Below are 7,030 nucleotides of genomic sequence, written 5' to 3'. Positions count from 1 at the left end.
CAATGCGTAGCCTATATCTTTATTAAATGTGTTTATCTGTAAAGTGGTAATTCTCTCTAATGTGTACAGAGGTGGACATCAGTGCTGCAGTGAAATTCCCAAGATCAGTCTGCTTTGCTAATGTTGCGAGTCCCACATGCCAAAGACAGTGGCAAGTACGGGGTCAAAAGGTGAGCCACACTGGACTGGCTTGTGCGAGCAAAATCAGCCAGCCGACAGGAGCTGGGCTGCAGGTAAAAAAAAACTGGTCAGAAACAAGGGTCACACAAGGGTCACAGGGACGAGAGGACAGAACTGGGCAAAAGGTCAGGTTGACTGACCCAACCTCTTTGCCCCACCCCTGGCTTGGAAAGATGGGATTGGAGGAGAACAGAGTGAAGACAAGCCCATCAGATCCAGAAGCCCTCTCGGGAACATTGGAGAGAAACTGAAGAATGCTGCAAAAGATGATGTAATGACCTGTGTTAAGAAGAATGCTGCATGTAGTGAAAATGACACCAAATGTTTTGTGTTGAGCTACAAAGTGTGTATCTGGTAAATGACCCCATGACCTTAAGCTGGCCCAGGAAGGGTATATAAGAACAGCTCTGAACAGCAAAGAAAAATTCGACAGCTGCTGGGGCAGGCGACAAGAAGAGACAGAGCAGGCTTGGAGGGGTCATCCCCTGTCCCCCTGGATGGAGGATGACAGGCAGTTTTTTGGAGAGAAGCAGAGCTTAGAGGGGGAGGACTCTTGGAAGAGGAGATTTGGGAGTTTTGGGGAGATTCTGAGAAGACAGGAGCTAGTGTAAACTAACTCTTATTTAATCATTTTGAACTAATTCCTCCTTGGGGGATAGCAGTTGTTTTTTATTTACCCATTTTTGTATTTTGATTTTGTAATAAACCTTTTTTTGAAAAAGAAACATAATCCTGATTCTTTCAGGTTTTCTCTAAAGCTTCACGTTTGGAGCCCTGGCCATAAATTGCACAGAGGTAAGCATATCGATGATCGGTCTCTGAATTATCGGGACTTACTTTACAGTTTATAATGGAATAATATAAAGAAACCTTAAGATAAGGGAAGTTTTAACTTCCCCCTCCTTGCGAGTAACGAGTTGTCTTAAGGGCGATAAAAGCAGAATATTCGAGGTTATTTTGGCTCTGATTGCAGGTTGAAAAAGTCTCTAATCAGCTGGAAGGTTGGATTAATAAATAAATTGATAAACTTATGATAGCCTGATCAACTAGCATAAATCATTTTATAGTTACCCACCTCCCACATAAGCTGTTAGAGGCGCAATTAATTCCGGGTAACCCAAACAATTGCTGAGAGGCTTGGCTTGCCTCCAGACTTCTCTCTAGTATCTTAACCAAAAGGTAACGAGTTTAAAAGAAGTGTAGTACTCTGGGGCTGGCTATTCGTGCAAGTCATTTCACCTTTAAAATAAAAGACAAGATTCTAATTAGATGGTCCGAACCAGGGTATAGTACAATTATACTCGCCGACATCCCCTCGAACCCTGATGGATGCACCGTCTCATAAGTTCTAACGGAACTGGGTTTTAAAGGAACCGGTATATGGGACGGGCACGCGACACTAACAAATATAGTTAAATCTTACCTGCATTCTAAATAAATACCGTTAGGTGGAAACATCAGTAGGCATTGAGTTATTGATAAAATCCCTAACAGCCAGAATGGAAGAAGAGCATGCTGGGTCATCCTGGATCTGAGCCTGTTCTTTGTATTTACCTACAGGATGCAATAAATGTCTACAAGGCTGAGTTTGGACCATTACATCTAAAAGAAAACATACAATGTGATTTTTTTTATTGTTTACATTAATATACAAATTTTCTAAGTATTAACCTCACAGCAAATAAGTAGAACAATATAATAAACAGGCTTTAGTAGTTAAACAGGCGTTGTGCACACAGGTGCTTTGTGTCTCGGTGCTGGTGGTGTCTAGGTCTCAGAGTTCCTGTCCTCCTGCCGTCTTCTGTTGTCCTCAGGATACGGATTGATGTTTCCTGATGATGAGGGAGGGGCAGTATGTGGGCTTCAAATTGGTCCTGGATAACAGTGGGAGACCTCCGTTGTCTGAATACTGAGACCAGAGAGTTGGTGAGATGCAGATCTTCTCTACCTCATCTAGAAACGGAGTTGGTTCAGGGAAAACTTTTCCAAAGACCAGTTCCATGATGTCATCGCCATATTCTGCAATGATAGACAGTAACTTTAATGACATATTTTGTTTACAAGCAGCTTTAGGAAAGTTGTTTCTGTAGCTTTCATGTTTATAGTCACGTTTGTGTTTGTTCACAAGTTCACTTTGCTGCAGTGACTTCATATTCTTACAAATGTAATAAAATAGTGACACTAAAATTATACAAATGACTCCTTATGAAAGGAAGCTCATTAGAGAGCAGTGCAGACAGACCTACTACATGCTGCAGCTGTTTTTGTAGGCCAGCTGCTGCTGAATTTGGGGAAAGTTATTCTGCACACATCCAGATCAGATGGTCGATTACAGAAAATAATGTAATTCAATAATTTCTAAACAGACTAAACAAGTAAAACATCAAATAAATCACTCTGCTGTCATCAGACGGAGTGATTCAGGGGGTGAGGTGTTCTTAAAGAGCGGGTCAATTGAGCCTCGGAGTCCTTCTCCACCCACGTATCAATTTTAAAAAATGCAACATTAGTAGGCGTTGCCTGGAGGACCGAGAGGGCGGAGCCGCGGCAGTGACGAAGACGACGGCTAACTAGACGATGCTAGCTCCCTTCACTCTATGCGGTTATTAGAAATGGAGGACGTTTCTCCCCCTCCTTACCCAGACACTCGAGAAGAAAGGGACCAAGTCTATTTGGAGGAGACAAGCGGACCTGAGCCTTATTGTTGTGAGCTTGTGAGTTGCCTGTAACTCCCAGAACCGACCCAACAGAACCACCTCTGAATGTAAGTAGCCATTAGCCATAGCATCAGATTAGCTGCAGGGTTTGTCTCCACGGCCCTGGAGAGCTAGTATTCAGCATGTTTTAGAGGTTTATCTGCTTCAGCACACCTGGTTTTAATCAGCAACAAATAGCTGAGCTGCTTAACAGTTAAGCTAACATGTTAAAGCAGGAAAATCCACTGAAACGTGCTGGATAGCAGCTCTCCGGTAGCCCTGGGCTCAAGTTACAGTCTGCTGCATAAAGTTATGAAAATACCCCATGAGAAAATTATTCTGTAATGTGTTCAGCTCACTAAAACTGCCCTGATTTATTTATTTACTAATAACAGCTGCTCTCTTGGTTCTAAGTCCTCTGGTGTCTGCAGCTGGTCTCTGGTGTCTGCAGCTGGTCTCCTCTGCTGGTGTCGTCAGGATCAGGAGCTTCCAGAAGACTGTGCCTTTCAATGACTCTTTCCCCCTTATTTGTTATATTAATTAAATAAATCTCAATTTATATATTTCCTGTTTTTTTCATGTCCATAAATACTTAAACATGCTTGAAATTAAAACGAGCTTTTAACAGTGAGGTGCTAGTTTAAATCATCACAATAGAGCTAGTTAAACATGCAATGTGATAATTCAATTAATGTAATTTATAAATATCCATTAAAATATCAAAACTGGAATCTATATGAGATATTTGGCAGCACAAAAAAACTTGTCAAACACAATATTTATTATAATAATTGTAGGCAGACAGGAGACAGAGCTGATGGAGGTTCTCAGTCATCGAAGGATGGCTGAAGGCTTTCCAGGAACAGGAGATGTGGTGTTGTCTCTTCTCTCTCTATTCTGCCAGATGAGCTGATGGGTTACAGGTGTGTGAGGACATCCTCATGCTGTCATAACCAGATGACAGGAGTTATCAGGTGATCAGCCAGGCTAATGATGAGATGCAGAAAGAAAACAAATTCAGGACAGTGTACTATATGTGGTGATGCTCACCTTATGTGCTGTTATAGAGTTATTAACGTGTGCCTGCCTCATGTTGTAGAGTCCATATTTTGCTGAGTGTCCTGCAATAATGCAGGTTATTAGTTAATTTACTTTTGATGGCAAAAACAAAATATTTAATGTAAAAGTTGTTTTCCAGGTGAATCAGCTCACACGTCACCACCAAGTGTCACAGGGGCAGAATCAGTAGCCTCCGTCATGATGTAATCACATACTTATTTAATTGTTAATATCTTAAAAATTCTGAAATGTTTTAATTTTTTTTTACCTTGAACAGTTCGCTGAGCTTGCACTGTCACTGAGGTGGAAGCTGGAATCAACAGCAGACACCTCACATCTTGGTCTTTTCAGGGGGTGCGACCGCTGCTCTGGGACTTTCTGGAAGATGAATTTTCATCATGGTCCCCGTGGGTCACCAGACACACTGCGGCTGAGAACTCCATTCTGGCTGGCTATGTAAAAACAAAGAAGCAGCACATTTATAAATGTTTAAAAGAGCATAAAATCACGTGTAACAATAATCTGTAAAACAAATTAAAACTAGAAGGTAATAATAAAATGTTTACATAGAAGATTATTAAAAATAATTCACCTTTGCTACAGGTAAGGCTTCACGTCTGCCTGGACAAGTGCATTCTTGCAGCTAAATCAGTCTGACAGCCAGTGTCTTGGGTAGATTTAGCCTGAAAAAAAAATAAGCACGTTGTTGTTGGGAGTTTATAAAGTCAGATAATATACAAAAGAATCTCCTATATAGGTGCTTTATAACATTCCTAGTGTGTGATCGTTATAACGTAAAAGTCAGTCACACATGATGTGGAGAGCCTGAAATGTGACCTCCTGAACAGAATTCCTCACGGAACCGGGTCACGCTGTGCTGGATTTCACGCTGTAATGCTGTCTGTCAACTAGTGCTGTTAGTTAGAGCCACTGTTGCAGAATTGCCGACTGACTAGCTAAAGGAAGTGAACCACGTCTCTCAGACTTTGCATTTAGGTAGGGAATTGTCTTTAGAAGATGTTAAAACGTTTATTTAGCTTACTCACCTCAGACTGGAGCCCGCCGTGGTAGGGGAGCAGAGTCGGTGGGCTGCATCTAAATCGCGGAAGAGCCATCCATGGTGGGCAGCCTCCCTCTTCAAACGGAGACGTGCAGAATCGCGGGTAAAATGCCCACAGAGTCACCACAACCATACTACACTACACCTACTCACCAATACTAACACGATATGGAGCACTAAACCCGAACTACTTTCCCAATTACACTAACAGCCAAACACTAACTAAACTACAATATCCAACAGCCAAATCTAACACTAAATAAGTATTTATAACACTAAAAGATATGCTAAAGACTAGGATATGCTAATGCTGAACTACCGCTGACCTCCTACGCTCGCTTGCAAATCCAACTCCCACACGCCACAGGGCGTGGCCGAGACGCTCGTTGCTTTTATAACTTTGGCACGGAGCTGCTACGTAGTATTCTACTGGTTTACGTAGTACTTTACTCTTTAGCCATTGGCTAAAATTTATTCAAAATGACTCAAATTCTATGTTTTCAGCTGAAGGTGGCGCATTACTGTGGTTTTTAGACAGAATTTTTAATTTTTAAAGAAAATGCACCAAAATGCTAAAATAAAGAATGCACACATTTAAAACACTATTAGACACTCATTTATGCAGCTCATCAGCAAAAAAAAGTTAATTTAGACGTTACTTGCTCTTTAATGATGAGGGTGGCTGAGGTGTGTCATCACTCACTTTGGTCTGGTCCAGCTACCATCTCTTTACTGGTGGGTCTCCTTCCTCAGTAGGTGACGTGAAACGCCAACATCTGAACGTTCTGTGTTCCTTAGAGGAGAAGAAAAGTAACATTTGCAAGCTGGCTAAATTATTTTTTACTAGCATCTCAAGGACTTAGAGAAGCAGATCTTCACTTACCTAAACATCAGACCAGTTTGTCCCTGCTGAGCTCATCAGGGCTTTAGTCTGACAGCCTGTCAGTGAAACACGGCTCCAGTCTTCTGGATGTTGACTCTAAAAAGCAAAGGAGCATTTTTACTTTTGTTTTAATTATTTTACAGCCGATTTTATCAGCTTTCCGACGCTCACGCTCATACAGACGGTGAGCTTTGCTGCGTCTGACTGATGCAGAGTTAGTTTTTATATCTGCAGTGAGACAAAAAACTAACCTCACTCCACTCAGAGATCGTTCTTTAAAACTCTATTAAATCCACTGTGTTGACGCACTTTAATGACTTTGTCACGCTGCATTTTAGCTGATATGGGACTTTATTTACTGGATGCTAAGATTACATCACACTCACGTAGAATAACACACAGGCTCTCTGCTGTTACAATCAGTGGGAGGTTATCATCTGGTGTAAAAGAAGGCGTTGATCAGAAATCACGTTTTATTCCACGAAAATCAGCCAAATCCACATTAATCTGGGTGCTAACTTTACTAGCATACTGTGCTAGCGATAGCAAGCCGGATGCTAACGCTTTAGTGCTGCTAATGCCCGTAAATCTAAAGTAAAGTTTGTTGACATTTTAGAGTGAAATGAAGCTTACCGCTCTGCTGCTGTGTCCCGGTGCTGCCACATTCAGATGGAAATTACTCCTTTTAGATAGATGAAGCCCTCAGTACTTAGCCACTAGCCTGGAGACAGAACGAACGAACCGCGCGCGCACGCACACACACGCACACACACACACACACACACACACACAAACAAACACACTACTTTTTCTTGTGTTTTTTTAGCAGTAGTGTCATCCGCTCCTGGGTTTATGCACACCACCCTTCATCAAGAGGACAGCAGTTGTCTGAGCCGTGTCGTTAAGTGCCGGCAAACATTCAACCCATTTGGTGAATGCACAGGTCACGGTCAAGAAGTATTTGTTACCTCTGCTGGACTTGGTCAGGGGCCCCACCCAATCAAATTGCAGGTCCGACCACGGTGTGGACGGCCCCCTGCTCTGAAGAGGAGCTCTGTGGATGGGGTTAGATGGTTGAAATTGACAGCAAACCAAACAGCTCTAGGTGTAGTCTGAGATGTCTCGACGCATCCCCGGCCAAGAAGCAACCTG

At 42.2% G+C, this 7,030-nt stretch overlaps 1 long non-coding RNA gene across 2 annotated transcripts; it reads right to left on the bottom strand.

Annotated features, from left to right (window-relative positions):
- Positions 1–1,807: 1,807 nt before the first annotated feature.
- Positions 1,808–6,610, bottom strand: LOC129155865 (uncharacterized). Of its 2 annotated transcripts, XR_011521060.1 has the most exons (4): positions 6,512–6,610; positions 5,879–5,974; positions 5,699–5,788; positions 1,808–2,199 (listed from the first exon to the last, which is right to left on the bottom strand). It is a non-coding gene; the product is annotated as an uncharacterized lncRNA (long non-coding RNA). The 2 variants fall into 2 exon arrangements; XR_008560219.2 differs by lacking the exon at positions 1,808–2,199 and having other exon boundaries at positions 5,404–5,788.
- Positions 6,611–7,030: the final 420 nt, after the last annotated feature.

Source organism: Nothobranchius furzeri, chromosome 7 (assembly GCF_043380555.1).
Source record: "Nothobranchius furzeri strain GRZ-AD chromosome 7, NfurGRZ-RIMD1, whole genome shotgun sequence".
In the NCBI taxonomy this organism is placed as follows: Eukaryota; Metazoa; Chordata; class Actinopteri; order Cyprinodontiformes; family Nothobranchiidae; genus Nothobranchius; species Nothobranchius furzeri.
Note: the sequence above shows the minus strand (reverse complement) of the source record. Positions and strands in the feature narration are given on the sequence as shown.